Below are 15,306 nucleotides of genomic sequence, written 5' to 3'. Positions count from 1 at the left end.
GAAAGAAATGATAAAGAAAAACTTAGAAATAAAATAACATGAGAGATATCAGTCTTAACCAAAATACACTTCACGCCATCCTATAGCTGTGGTCTGTGAAATAAAAGTCTTTAAGATTGAGCATGATGATGTGAATCCCCAAACATGGAGCACACAAGAGTTCAACCTGTTTCCATCTCTAGGAAGAAAATGTTTTATTTCCTTGATTATACCTTGGAAAGATTACTGTTTGAGATCCATAATTCAGAAAAAAAAAATCGGTGCCACCTGTTTATGGATTGCCTTGTTTATTACAGCATAGGCAATATGGTTGAGTACAGGTGGCACAAGGAATTACATAGTAGACCAAAGAATGTTGGCAGATGTCCAAATGGTGGCTGAAAAAGGAGAGAAGACTAGAATATAAAACTCAAGGAACATAAAACTTTGAGCTGTGCACATGTTAAATGCTTTGAATCATGCCTCGTGTTGTTGTAGATGAAAACAACCTGGAAAGTCAGGATATAGGAGACAAGGATAAAAATCATGTCAATTCCCAGAATTGTAAAACCCACAAAGAGACAACATATTTTATTGACTCACTTGCCTTTGGCAGCCAGCTTGACCGCAGCCATGTGTTCACAGTAAGAATGGGCAGTAACAGTGGAGTGGAAAATGTGCAGTCTTTTGACTAAAATGGGTAACTGGCTTACCAGCATGGTGGCTATGATTGCCACCACCACCATCAGGCAACACAAGATGAAAGGTGTGAGGATGGAGATGTACCTCAAAGAATAACATATTGGACAAAGACCATGGCCAACAGGATGCCAGATTTCATGCACTGCAAAGCATGGACATAAAAGAGCTGGGCTAGGCAGGCTTTATCAAAGGCCATGGAACAGGAGCTGAACTAGAAGATGGCCAACATCTTGGGAGCAGTGGCTGTGCAGATGCCTACATCAGTGGCTGCTTGAGCTGGTGCAAATGGTGTTCTTCAGAGATGATGATTTGATCTTTCCAAGTAGAGCCACTACGTACACTGCAAAGAAGGGAAAACCAATCCAAAACTAAATATTCTCTAGTCCAAGAATGCCAATTAGGGTTACTGTTCTGGGGTCCAGATTTGACTTGTTGATGGATGCCACAGAAGTTAGCGATCTCTCTTCTTACTACTGATTCTTTTACCTGCAGAAGGAGAACATGAATGAGAAATTACCATTCAGACACATTGAGCATTGAACAAATAAGTTCAGTGTTTTAGATGAAAATTAAGCCAGATTATCCTGAGTTTCTATGCACATATTAGAAAAACAGAAGCAACCATGCAAAGCTTCAGTAGAACCATATATTATGGTGAGAAATGGGAAGGTTTCAGCATTTCTCACTTAGCTCTTGTGGAAATGAAAGCCATGATCTTCAGAACACTAGTTTCTGTGAATTTCATGAGTTCCAGGCTGGGCTGCCTGAAATACCACACTGAGCATTTTTTCTTTGCCAGTTTCTAGATACCAGCCCGATTTCACTGCAATTTAAAGTGCCTATGCATCCTGTTCTCGGTCCCAGAGTCTGGGTTATGCAGTTATCTCTGAGTCTTTGGCGTTGCTTTTTTAATTGATAGGGTAGAGTTTTGCCCTCTTATATTCACTCATTCCTTCATTAAAATATTCAGCAAGTCACTGTTGTCCCCTGTGATTGTGGTCCTCTGAGGAGTTTTGAAGAGTATGGGTTGCTTTCAGAGACAGCCAGGGATAACTGTTCACTAAATGAGTTAATGCCCATTTAGGTTTAGCATCAATTAAAAGCCATGGAACAAGAGCTGAACCAGAAGATGACCAGCATCTTGGGAGCAGTGGATATGCAGATCCCTATATCAGTGTCTGCTGGAACTGCCATGAAGAAATACATGGGCTAGTACAAATTGCTTTCTGCAGAGATGATGATTATAAAATGATCTTTCCCAGTAGAGCCACCAGGCACACTGCAAAGAAGAGAAAATCCAAAAACTGAATATTCCCTAGTCCAAGAATCTCAATTAGCGTTCAATTACTGTTCCGGGGTCCAGATTTGACTTGTTGATGGATGCCATAGAAGTTAGTGATGTCTCTTCTCACCACTGATTCTGGTACATGCAGAACGAGAACATGAATGGGAAATGAAAAGGCTGCAGCCCACTACCATTCAGACAAACTGAGCATTGAACAAGTGCTTCAGATGGAAATTTAGCCAGATGATCCTGAGTTTCTACACCATAGGTTAGGATAGCAGAAGCAAGCAACCCTGCAAAGCTTCAGTAGAACCATATATGATGGTGAGAGACAGGGGAAAATTTCAGCATTTCTCACTTAGCTCTTTTGGAAATAGAAACCATGACCCTCAGAGCACTAATCTTTTGTGACTTCCATGAGCTGCCTGAAAAACCACATTGGGCTTTATTTCTTTGCCAGCTTCTAGATGCCAGCCTGATTTCACTGCAATTTAAAATTCCCACACATTCTGTTTCTCTAGTCCTGTGTATTAGTGTTAGTGCATAGCTGTATAAGAGTCCTCATTCTGAGTTACACTGCTCTTGGTCCCAGATAGTGGGTTATGCAGTTATCTCTGAGTCTTTGGCATTGGTTCTTAATTGGTAGGCTAGAGTTTAGCTCTCTTACATTCACTCATTCCTTCACTAAAATATTCAGCAAGTCACTGTTGTGCCCTGTGACTGTGGCCCTCGGAGGAGATCTGAAGAGTATGGGTTGCTTTCAGAGACAGCCAGGGGCTGATGGTTCACTAAATGAATTAAGGCCCATTGATGTTTAGGGTGGATTAATTTTGTAGAATAGGAAGGTGGAATATAGACATTGATTTCACAGAGGATTAGGTGATTTAAAGAGAGAGGGAGATGGAGAGGGAGGCTACAGAACAGAATTTAAGGAAAAATGGGAAGTTAAAATATGATAGGTTATATTGCACATAACCTGCATCTGGATTAGCAAGATTTTGTTAATTTTTTTTCCAGTGTTTAAAGCTCTCTAGACTCCTTGGACTCTGCTTAAGGATACACATCTTCCGATTTGCATAATGGGGATCCACTTTCTCTTTTAATAACTTTATACCATACCATGGTGCTATACACCACACTGTACTATGACTAGTTAACTCTGGTTTGAATCATGAAGCTGCTTTATAAATAATGCCTGACTTATAATGCCCACCTCCGTAGTTCTATTCTCTGTTTTGCATTGTCTTTTTTTCCCTTCTGAGAGATACAAATAACATATTTAAGAAGACAAGCATTTGCTGCAGGCTGTCTGCCTCTATAGTTTCTTACCTTCCTTTGCTCATCTCAAACTGCTTTTGCCTGAAGGACAAATTCTGGGAGGAGGGTCATACCAGAGAGGAATTTCTAAGGTTTCTGTCCCACAGTGGTGACAGGGCCAGGGACCCAAGAAGGGGGAACTGACAGGCCCCAGAGTGCCTTCGGGAGGTGCCAAGATCCTCTTCCACTGCTCTCCAAATCTGAGCATTGTTGGCCTGTGTAGCAAATGCAGCCCTTCAACTAACTGTCTCTTGTGTACCTTCAGTTAACTGTCCCACAGCCCTGAGGAATGGTAGAGTCTTTAAGTCTCCTCCATGGAGGCCTTTGACAGGGTGGGCTGAAACAGTGGCCACCATCAGAGCCAGGTCTTGGGGGAACTGAATCCACTGATCAAAAACCAAGATCGATGGTCTGCCCTGCCCACACCAGTGTTGTGGAAGAAGAAGTTTTTAAGTGCCTTTCTGATATCAGCAAGCTAGCTAGGGGCTGGACCCCACAGTGGCCTGCTGTGAGAGTGGGGGATAGGTGTCAGTGGCCACTGAGAAGAGAGAGTAATTTACTGCTCTGTACCATAGTTTATTAACCTCTTCCTTGTGCTCTTCCTTGGATGCTGTACAGTCTTCTTCTGGCTTCTAGAGTTTCAAAATAGTTGTGTCACACTGTTCCTGCCAATGTAATAGTCATTTTGGTGGAAGGACTGAGTCCTGCAGCCCCTACACTTCCATCTTCCCATACCCTCCCATATATCTTTACATTCTGAATGTATTGCAAACAATTGAAAATACAATTAACGAGCTATCTTTATGTCTGGGAACCTCAAATCACCAGATGTTTCAGAGGACTTGAGGACAGAGGCATTTTTAATTCTTTATTTGAATTACTGATCACATACACACTTACACATGCACATATACACACACTTGTTTAGGAGATGCTGACCCTGTGTGTGTGTGTGTGTTTATTCTTTCTGCACACTTCAGTCACTGCTGATCTGCCAGACTTAACTACTCTTTTGGTTGTTTTTTCCTAATTGAACACTTTTTTTTATCTTTTAGAGTAATAAATTTAAAAATTTCTCAAGTTATTTGCATTGTGTTGCTGTGGTTGTTTTTGATAGAGTTATATACTTGGTTGTGGAGACAAGTAAAAATGGAAAAGGAGGTGGCAAAAATAGTTAAAAGCAATTATGACACCACACCTAATTCTCAAGGCATCTAATCTAGAATGTTAGTACTGATTAATTATGTCAGTATCTTGAAATTATACTGGCCTGCTGGCAAAAAGCAATGTATCATTGTGTTCAATCTCTATTCTTCCGTTCTCATTCATGGAACCCTATGTTTGTTCAGAAAGTGCCAGCTGAGCTGGTTTTTCTTTGCAGCTGAAATTTCCCATCAATGCTGTTTCTCACATAACTTCACCCAGAGCAGCTTTCTAATCTACTGGCTCTTCACTGAGTACACAATGGGATTCATTGGGGTGGAAACAAAAAGAAGGTAACAGCAATAACGATTCTAATAACAGGAGAGGCAGTTTTGGCAAACCGATGGAGGACAGACAAGGTAACAATAGGTACATAGAAGATGAGTACAGCACAGAAGTGGGAGGTGCAAGTGTTGAGGACCTTGAGGCGGCTTTTGTGTGAGGCAATGCCCAGAACAATTTTCAATATCATCATGTAAGATACAGAAATGCACACCAATTCTATCATAGGTGTAAGAGCCACAAAAAAATCCATAGATGATATTGACCCTGTTGTCAGAACAGACCAGCTTCATGACATCCTAGTGGAGGCAGTAGGAGTGGGATAAAAGGCTTTTCTTACAAAATTTCAGCCTCCTTAGAATAAAGGGAAAAGGAAGGATGAAGAAAAAACTTAACCCAGCAAATACAAGGATGACTTTAATGACACTGGCACTGGAAAGAATAGATGTATATCACAAAGGGGTATAGATGGCTATAAAGCAATCAATGGACATGATGAGAAGTAGTGATGACTCTGTAGCTGAGAATCCATGAATGAAAAATGTTTGTGCAAAGTAGGCATTGGGGGAAATTCCTGCATCATTGAATAAGAAGATTCTCAGCATGGTTGGTAGGGAGGAGATGGACAGTCCCAGGTCAGAAACTGCCAGCATGGAGAGGAAATAATACATAGGCTCATGCAGAGAGCTCTCTGTTTTTATGAAAAAGAAGATGGTGAAGTTCCCCAGGATGGCAAGGAGGTACATGAGGCAAATGGGGAGAGACAACCAACTGTGAGCTGTCTTCATCTCTGGAATCCCAATCAGGAAGAAGGTAGAAATTTCCACTTCTGAGGTGTTGAAGTCTGACATAGCAAATATGAGGGAATCAGGATGTGAGAATCAACAGAACCTTCCTTCGGTGGCATAAAAAAAAATTGGCTTAAATTAGTGTATTTTTGTCATTTGGTAAATAGAAAGCTTGAGAGTGCAGCCATTTTCCCATAATAATTCTTAGGACTAATACAAGATATCTAGAAGTAATCTCATGATCCATATTAATAGGATAACAAATAAAAAATGGAAATGTTTTAATCTCCCTGTGTCATCATCAGCAAGTACAAATATTCCAAATATTTTCCCTGGCATCTGCATACAGAAAGCAAGCAACAAATTTCCCCACCTCTATTTTGTAAAGGATATTTTCTGAGGATAGCAGTGCTCTATAAGCTTTGAAATTCCATGGATTAGCAAAGTGTAGGACCAAATTAGGATCATCACTTAATACAATTTAAATTGCAATTATTGGAAAAAATTAGCCTCCACAAAACTCCAAACTTTTAAAAGATGTTGCTTGGACAACTGGATTTCCATATGCAAAAGATTGAATTTGGACCCATATCACACATCATAAATGAATATTATAAGAAAATATAAGATCTAAATTTAAGAACTAAAACAGTAAAACCCTTTAAAGGAAACATAGCTGTAAATCTTTGCCACCTGGATTAGAGAATGGATTTTAGATAAAATCCCAAAAGTACAAACAGGGAAAGGAAAAAAGAAATAGAAAATAAGGAGTTTTTAAAAAATAAAAAAAATAAAATAAACATTAAAAAATTAAAAAAAAATATTTTGTGCTGAAATGATACCATCATGAAAGGAGTTAAAAGGCAACCAAGTAAATGAGAGAAAATATTTGCAAGTTATATATATAGACTTGTCTCCAGAATATTTAAAGATTGCTTAAAACCTAAAAATAAGTATGAAAATATCCTTAAATCATTAATTTTTAGGATAATGCAAATCAAACCACAGGGCAATATACCCATACAATTTTAACAGTTGAAAACTATACAACAATAACCCGTATTAGCAATGCTGTGCAGAAAATTGAATTCTTATATATGATGGGTTTTTGGAATGGTGCAGCCACTTTGGAAAAGAGGGTAGTCATTTATCAAAATGTTAAACATAGAGTTACTATATGACCAAGCAATATGGATGCATTTGTTCACAAACAACTTATACCCAATTGTTCATATAAGTGTTATTCATAATGGTTAAAAAAATTGAAATTGCACAAATGCCCATCAACTAATGAATTGATAAACTCTGATATATTCATAGAATGAAATATTGTTTGGTAAAGAAAATGAATGATTTGCTGTACGTGCTACAACATTGATGAACCTTGATAACATTATGCTAAATAAAAGAGGCCTGGTACAAAACAGCAAATGTTGGATTATTCCACTACATTTTAATTAATTAATTAATTCTGTCACAGATTTTGAATTCCAAATCCTAGGTTCAACTAGATCTGTATCTGTGAGGGAATCATAAATCCCAGAGTCAATAATAGTTTATAAGTGGAATAAACAAAGGAAGGAAAGGGGATAAAGAAACCATTTAAATTAAGCTAGATACATTTTACATAACCATGGTCTGGATGTTATTTTTTGCTGGTATAAAAGCAATTTTATTGAAGGTAACTTGTTCAAATTATTGAAACAAACCATTAGTATTCCTAAGTGTTAAAGGCAACATTACATATAAATATATATTTCACATTCAGGTTTTCTTTTCCTATCAATCTATGAATACCAGAGAACTGTCATTCTCCTGTAGTGTGACAACCAGGTCACTTCTTTTCACTATACTGCCTTGTTTTCTTCTCTTGATCTCTTGTTCATATATATGCTGCAAAGGTCTTATAGATTCCTTTTGGATATAATCAATGCACAGCTTTTCTACTGTTGATCCTTTTTTTCTAAATATTCTTATTCTCTTAAAATACCCTTTTACTTTCTGCTATTTTCCCCACACATTTAATTTTGATCTGCGGCTTTCTTTCCCCTGTATCATTTCACTTATCTCTAAACTGCAGTATATGCATAAGGTGTTTTTGAACTGCTATTCCAGAGACCACTTCTCTTGGGCATTTGCATTGCTGTCTCTAGGTTGAACAGTTGAACTCCATCTCCCTGGACTGAATTCTTTGTTCCACTTGATTTCCCTTTCTAGGTTGCCTGTATAGAGTTTAGTGATAAACTTATCTACAGCAAAATGAAGTTTTGAACTAGATGGACCAGGAAATAATCAAAATACTAGCAGATGCAAACAAGATGCAATTTAAAAAAGTGGAAGAAAATAAAAACATTACAAGCAATTGAATGAATGGCTGTTATATTCACATTTGGAAGGCAATCATCACTAATATCAAAGGAAGCTATATGTTACAAAGTTATTACAAAATCCCTCCATAACAGTTGCCGGGTTTGTGTTCCAATAATGCTAGTTTAATCATTCTGTGTTTTCTCAATAAAGCTCAGAAGAAGACACATCTGTCAAGCACTGTGATGGATATACAAAGCCCTCTCCTCTTCCCTGTCAGGCCATACACACTTCCAGGCCCTTGAAAACCCTTACTCTCCCATATATTCCTTCATTTCCACCAGGCAGGTCTATTAGCCCCTAAACACATTCCGTAAGCTTCTTGCTTCCATGCTATTGCTTCAGAAGATAATCTGAAATGAAGGGCGTGGTACTCAATAGAAATAAGTAGGTTTTTTTGTAGTTGTTGTTTGATTGCGTTTTTCAAGGATAAATCATTATGAAAATCATTGTAAACCATTTTTCTTTAAGATTGACTCTAATATTACCAAATTTGAGCAACAACTGTTGATTTACTGCTGATTTCAAAGCCATATTTTGTTTATTTTTTACCCTGATATTTAGTGAAAACAAATCCTGATCACAGTTTAACAGTAACTCTGTGAATATTGTCCTCATATTGATAATATTGCTGCTTTGCTTCCTCATTCCAGCTTTATAGTAACCCATGCAAGCACTTATTATTTTGACATACACTGTCATACACTTAAGGAATAAAAGGGCATAACCTAATCCAGGTGACCTTTATATTTAAATTAAATACAATTCATACAATATCCACCCTATAAGATATCTTAAAAGCTGAACTCATAAATAAAATTTTGTTAGAATCATAAGCTTGCTTTGTTTTTTATCAAAATTGGAATACTGTAAGCAAAGATTTAAACCTCAACAGTAGCATGCTGAATTAGGACAGATTATACAGACAAAAACTACCAGTTGTTGCCATTATTTTCTCAACAAGGCCCACAGGAAAGTCAGTGGTTTGCACATGAACACCCAGAAAGAATTTTAACTATCAGGTATGGCAGTGAGCACTTGGCAAGTCATATCACCCAGGATCCGGGTCCAGGTTTCTGGCTGTGGATTTCTTTTAGTGCTTGGTCTGTGATTGTGGGCTTGCATCTGATTGCTCTCCATGGCTTGGGACCCCTGCATTCACAGGCAGTACTGAGCTTTTTAGACGGCGGGGCTGCTGATATCTATTCAAAGTGCTAGTTGATCACTGTCAAAAAAAATTATGAGAATGTGTGCTTGAGAGGATAGAAAGGCAAGTGGAAACTGAGAACATCAGGCGACTTACCAACCAGTCAGAAGGTTGTCATCCCATATATCGGAGTGAAGAGCTATTGAGGTGACATGCAGTCACAGAGCTTCACTGATGTGTGAGCCCACCAATTTATCCTGACCCACAGTGTCTAATCTTGCCTCCTCAAAGCTTTCCCAGTGGCCTAAGAAACTCTGGGGATTCCATTTCAGCAGGCTGTACTCAGAGGAAAAGGAAATGTGCTGTAAGTGAAAGTGTAAAGGGACTGGAGCCAAGGGGAGTCATCCAGTCCCTATGAATTTTGTTAAGAATTAATTCTTTGTGGGAACCCCACTTAAGCTCCCTGTCTTCCCTCTGTCAGAGTTAGAGTTTTCTCTAAGAGCCCAGAAGGGGAGGGTGGTGAGTTCACCTGCCAGTGGGCTTAGAGAGAGTAAGAGGGCCACATCTGAGCAACAAAGAGGTTCTCTAGGGGAGACTCTTAGGCACAATCATAAATAGTCTCAGCTTCTCCTTTGCAGCAACAGCCTTCACAAGTGTATACCCCAAGATCGAGGGCTCATCCTACCAAACTGTCAGTCCTCAATGTTTGTAAGAACACAGGTAAAAACCCAGGTTGGGAAGTCCAACATTTATACATTCTTCTTTAGTTCTCCAGGGAGCCCTACAAATATATCCTCATTCTGTGCTCAAATTACTTTTGAATGTATTGGGATTTCATACTAACCTGTACAAACGTACCAGAAGTCATGCCCTTATTCAAAGTTCCATGTAATTATGTTGTTTTAATAAACTGAGTGTACAAGTTAAATTATTTAGTATTTTGCAGAAAATATAAATCCTTCACCAAATAAACATCTCTTCCCTTGGTCTCACACAGAAGTTGAAGTTTTAAAACAGTCATTATCGTTCTTTACCCTTTTGCCCGATTTGCCTTAGTCCTAACCAGATCCACTTCATTCATATCTCTAATTGAGGTCTGAACTCTTTTTCAGCTTTTTTTAACAGTTGCTGTGTGAGGTAGTCCTGACATTCACAGCTGCCAAGCTCTAGCTGTGAGTTTCAGGTATCACACAGATACCCAAAGCTCCAGAGACCAACCAGGTTGTACACAAATAGCTCAGCACCTCAGAATTTGGAGATAACCATTACAACTCAGGAATAGGTGTGACTGCTATAAGAGCTTACAATTTATGGACCATTACAATAAACATTCCCCTGATAAGCTGTGCTCTAAGATTCAGTTCTCAGAGTTTAATTAGTCCATATCAGTGAGGCATTATAATGTTTGTCTTTTCTTTTCTGGTGTACTTCACTCAAAATGCTGTCCTCAACATCCATTCACCTAGTTGTGTGTCTCACAGCTTCATTCCTTCTTGCAGCTGCTCAATATTCTATTGTATGTATACACCACAGTTTACCATTCTGTTTATCAGTCAATGTACCCTTAGACCACGTCTGTCCATTGCAAATCGTAAATACTGGTTCCATAAACACCAGTGTGCAAATGTCCATGCACATCCCTGCTTTCAGATCTTCCAAGTATATACCCCATAATGAGGTTGCAGGACCTTATGGCACCCACATGCATAGCTTCTTGTAGAACCACAACACTGTCCTCCAGATAGGCTACTCCATTCTACTTCCCCACCAACAGTAAATAGGTATATCCCTCTCTCCATGTTTTCTCCAGCACTTGTATCCCTCTGTTTATATTTTCCCTGCAATTTTTTAAAGATATATTCATATACCATACAATGATCCACAGTGTACAGTTGTTCACAGTATCATCATATAATTGTGCACTCATAACCACAGTCAGCACTTAAACATATTCATTATTTCAAACAAAATTTTTAATTCAGTTTTATTGAGATATATTCACATACCATACAGTCATCCATGGTGTACAATCAACTGTTCACAGTACCATCTTATAGTTGTGTATTCATCACCCCAATCTATTTTTGAACATTTCACTTACTCCAGAAAGAATCAGAATCAGAATAAAAAATAAATATAAAAATAGAACATCCAAATCACCCCCCATACCACCCTATTTTTCATTTAGGTTTTGTACCCATTTTTTCTACTCATCCATCCATACACTGGATAAAGGGATTATGTTCCACAGGGTTTTCACAGTCACACTGTCACCCCTTGTAAGCTACATTGTTATACAATCGTCTTCAAGAGTCAATGCTACTGGGTTGGAGTTTGGTAGTTTCAGGTATTTACTTCTAGCTATTCCAGTATATTGCAACCTAAAAAGTGTTATCTATATAGTGCATAAGAATGTCAACCAGAGTGGCCTGTTGACTCCATTTGAAATCTCTTAACCACTGAAGATTTATTTTGTTTCATTTTGCATACTCCTTTTGGTCAAGAAGATGTTCTCAATCCCATGATGCTGGGTCCAGATTCATCCCTGGGAGTCATACTCTGCATTGCCAGGGAGATTTACACCTCTGGGAGTCAGCTTCCACATAGTGGGGGAGGGTAGCGAGATCACCCACCAAGAAGATTTAGTTAGAGAGAGATGGCCACATCTGAGCTACAAAGAGGCACTCAGTGGGGAGACTCTCAGGCACAATTATAAGCAGGTTTAGCCTCTCCTTGCAGCGACAAGCTTCATAGGGGCAAGCCCCAAAACAGAGGGCTCAGCACATCAAGCTGTCAGTCCCCAATGTTTGTGAGAACATCAGCAACTATCCAGGTGAGGAAGTACAACACCTCTGCATTCTCCCCCAGCTTTTCGGGGGGCCACAAATACATATTTTTATTCTCCACCCAAATTACTTTAGGATGTGTTGCTATTTCATTCTAATCTATACAGACCTACCATAGCTCACTTCCTATTCAAATTTTCATGTAATTGTAGTGTTTGAACAAACTGACTGTTGAAGTTATATTGTTTAGAAAATATAGATCCTACACCAAATAAACATGTGTTCCCTTGATCTCACATGGAAGTTGGATTTTGAACACAGTCAGTTTCAACCTTTACCCTTTGGTCCGATTTGCTCTAGTCTTAAACCAGATCTGCTTTATTCATATCTCTAATTGAAGTCTGGGGTCTTGTGCCCATTTGAATGTATTATGTTGCCCGAATGCCATTATCTTTGATGTAATCTTGTGTGGGCAGACCTATCAGTGTTAATTAGATTGTAATTCTTTGAGTGTTTCCATGGAATGTGCCCCACCCAACTGTGGGTGATAACTCTGATGAGAATATTTCCATGGAGGTGTGGCCCCACCCATTGAAGGTGGGCCTTGATCAGTGGAGCCATATAAAAGAGCTGACAAACAGAAGGAACTCAGTGCAAGTGCAGCTGTGAGTGAAATTTTGAAGAGGAGCTGCAGCCAAGAGGGACACTTTGAAGAAAGCACAGGAGCTGCAGATGAGGGACAGTTTGAAGATGGCCATTGAAAACAGACTCTTGCTCCAGAGAAGCGAAGAGAGGACAAATACCCCAAGTGCAACTAAGAGTGACATTTTTGAGGAACTTCAGCCTAGAGAGGAACGTCCTGGGAGAAAGCCATTTTGCAACCAGAACTTTGGAGCAGACACCAGCCACGTGCTAGTGAGTGTTGTATGGAGTTTGTCCAATCTCAGATTCTTCTATGGTGTACAGTCTATGCAGTTCCTGGCTTTCTACCAACTGCCGCAGAGGCGTAACTACAACCTAGACCTTACCACTCCACCATCTTGCCCCACCTCCCCCCCCAAAAATTTTTTAAAAATAATGAAAAGATAAAAAAATTAAAATACCATACAATACAACATAATAATATGTTCAGACAGTACTACCACTACTGAGAATTCCATACTCCTCTCTTATATCCCCCAATCATAGACATGTAGCTTTGATATATTACCTTTGTTAAATTTAATGGAAGCCTGTTACAATGTTACTGTTAAACATAAATTCCAGTTTGCTTTCATTATATTTTTTTCCCAATACCAACCCTTTTTCAACACCTTGAGAGGCTGACATTCATTTGTTCTCCCACATATAACAACACTTTTATATTTGTATATTTAGTCACCATGATTGTCCACTCTAGCTTTCACTAAGTTATACATTCCCTATCTGTATTGTCTATCTTCCCTTCTCATGTAATACTTGCCCCTGGTACTCCTCTTTCAGCTTTACTCACAGACATCTTTGTTCAGCATGTACTTACAGTATTGTACTACCATCACCCAGTATTATGATATCCATTTCTGGATCTATACAATCAATCCTGTTTGAACATTCTATACTACTTCAGCATCAAATGCCCAATCTCTACCCTCTTTCTATCTGCTGATAACCTGTGTTCTCAGCTTTTGACTCTCAAAGTTTGCTCATAAATGCTCATATTAGTGACACCATGCAGTATTTGTCCTTTTCTTTCTGGCTAACTACACTCAACATAATGTCCTCAAGGTTCATCCATGTTATTTTATGTTCTGTGACTTCGTTCTGTCTTACAGCTGCATAATCCATTGTGTGTATGTACCACAGTTTGTTTATACACTTGTCCGTTGATGGACATTTGGACTGTTTCCATCTCTTAGCAATCGTGAATAATGCTGTTATAAACATCAGTTCACAGATGTCCTTTCATGTTGTAGCTTTCAGTTGCTAGTAATGGAATTGCTGTATCATATGGGAATTCGATAGATAGCTTCCTGAGGAACTGCCACACTGCCTTCCAGAGTGACTGCAGCATTCTACATTCCCACCAACAGTGAATAATGTGCCTCTTTCTTCACATCCTCTCCAGCACTTGTAATTTTCTGTTTTATTGATAATGGCCGTTCTAGTAGGTGTGAGATGATATCTCATTGTGGTTTTGATTTGTTTTTCCCTAATAGCCAAAGAAGTTGAGCATCTTTTCATATGTTTTGGAGTCATTTGTATTTCCTTGTCAGAAAAGTGTCTGTCCATGTCTTTTGCCCATTTCTTAAATGGGTTGTTTGTCTTTCTGTTGTTGAATTGTAAGATCACTTCATACATTCTGGATGCTAAACCTTTATCTGTTATGTGGTTTTGACATATTTCTCCCATTGCATAGGCTATCATTTTACTTTTCTGACAGGGTCCTTTGATTTAATTTTGAGGTGATCCCATTTATCTATTTTTTCTTTCTTTGCTGGAGCTTTGGGTGTAAGGTCTAGGAAACCACCTCTTATCACTACATCTTTAAGATATTTACCTACATTATTTTCTAAAAGTCTTATGGTCTTAGCACTAATGTTTAGGTCTTCAATTCATTTTGAGTTAATTTTTGTATGAAGTGTGAGAGAGGAGTTCTCTTTCATTCTTTTGGATATGGATATCCAGTTCTACAAACACCATTTATTGAGGAGGCTGCTCTGTCCTGGTTGCTTTGTCCATAGTTAAGAGGGTCTGTTTCTGAACACTCAGTTTGATTCCATTTGTTGGAATATCTATCTTTATGTCAGTACCACTGTAGCTTTGTAGTATGCTTCAAAGTCAGGTAGTGTGCAACCTCCCACTTTGTTCCTCTTTCTCAAGCTATTTTTGGCTATTCGGGGCTCCCTGCCCTTCCAAATAAATTTAGTTATTGGTTTTTCTATTTCTGCAAAGTATGTTGCTGAGATTTTAATTGGTATTGCATTGAATTTATAAATCAGTTAGGTAGATTTGACATCTTAGCCATATTTTGTCTTCTAATCCATGAACACAGTATATTCTTCCATTTTGTATGTCCTGTTTGATTTCTTTTAACAGTTTCTTATAGTTTTCTCTGTATAGGCTTCTGTGGCCTTCATTAAGTTTATTCTTAAATACTTGATTCTTTTGGCTGCTAGTGTAAATGGAATATTTTCTGGATTTCCTGCTTTTGTTGCTCATTACTTGTATATAGAAACACAGCTGAGTTTTGCCTGTTGATCTTGTAGCCTGCCAGTTTTCTGTATTCATTTATTAGCTCTAGTAGCTTTGCTGTAGATTTTTCTTTCTTTTCTTCTTATAGGATTATGTCATCTGTAGCTTTAAACCAGCATACTCTATAACACTTGTAATTTTCTGTTGTTGCTGTTGTTGTTTTTAATATCTACTCTATTAGGTGTAAAATGGTATCTCATGGTTTTGATTTGCATTTCC

General features: G+C 38.5%; 2 pseudogenes; both read right to left on the bottom strand.

Moving 5' to 3' along the window:
- Window positions 1-333: 333 nt before the first annotated feature.
- Window positions 334-3,639, bottom strand: LOC119537127 (annotated as a pseudogene).
- Window positions 3,640-4,722: 1,083 nt separating this feature from the next.
- LOC119538172 lies at window positions 4,723-5,619 on the bottom strand (annotated as a pseudogene).
- Window positions 5,620-15,306: the final 9,687 nt, after the last annotated feature.

This window comes from Choloepus didactylus, chromosome 6 (assembly GCF_015220235.1).
Source record: "Choloepus didactylus isolate mChoDid1 chromosome 6, mChoDid1.pri, whole genome shotgun sequence".
NCBI lineage: Eukaryota > Metazoa > Chordata > Mammalia > Pilosa > Megalonychidae > Choloepus > Choloepus didactylus.
The sequence above is the reverse complement of the archived record's forward strand: the minus strand, read 5'-3'. Positions and strand labels throughout refer to the sequence as shown.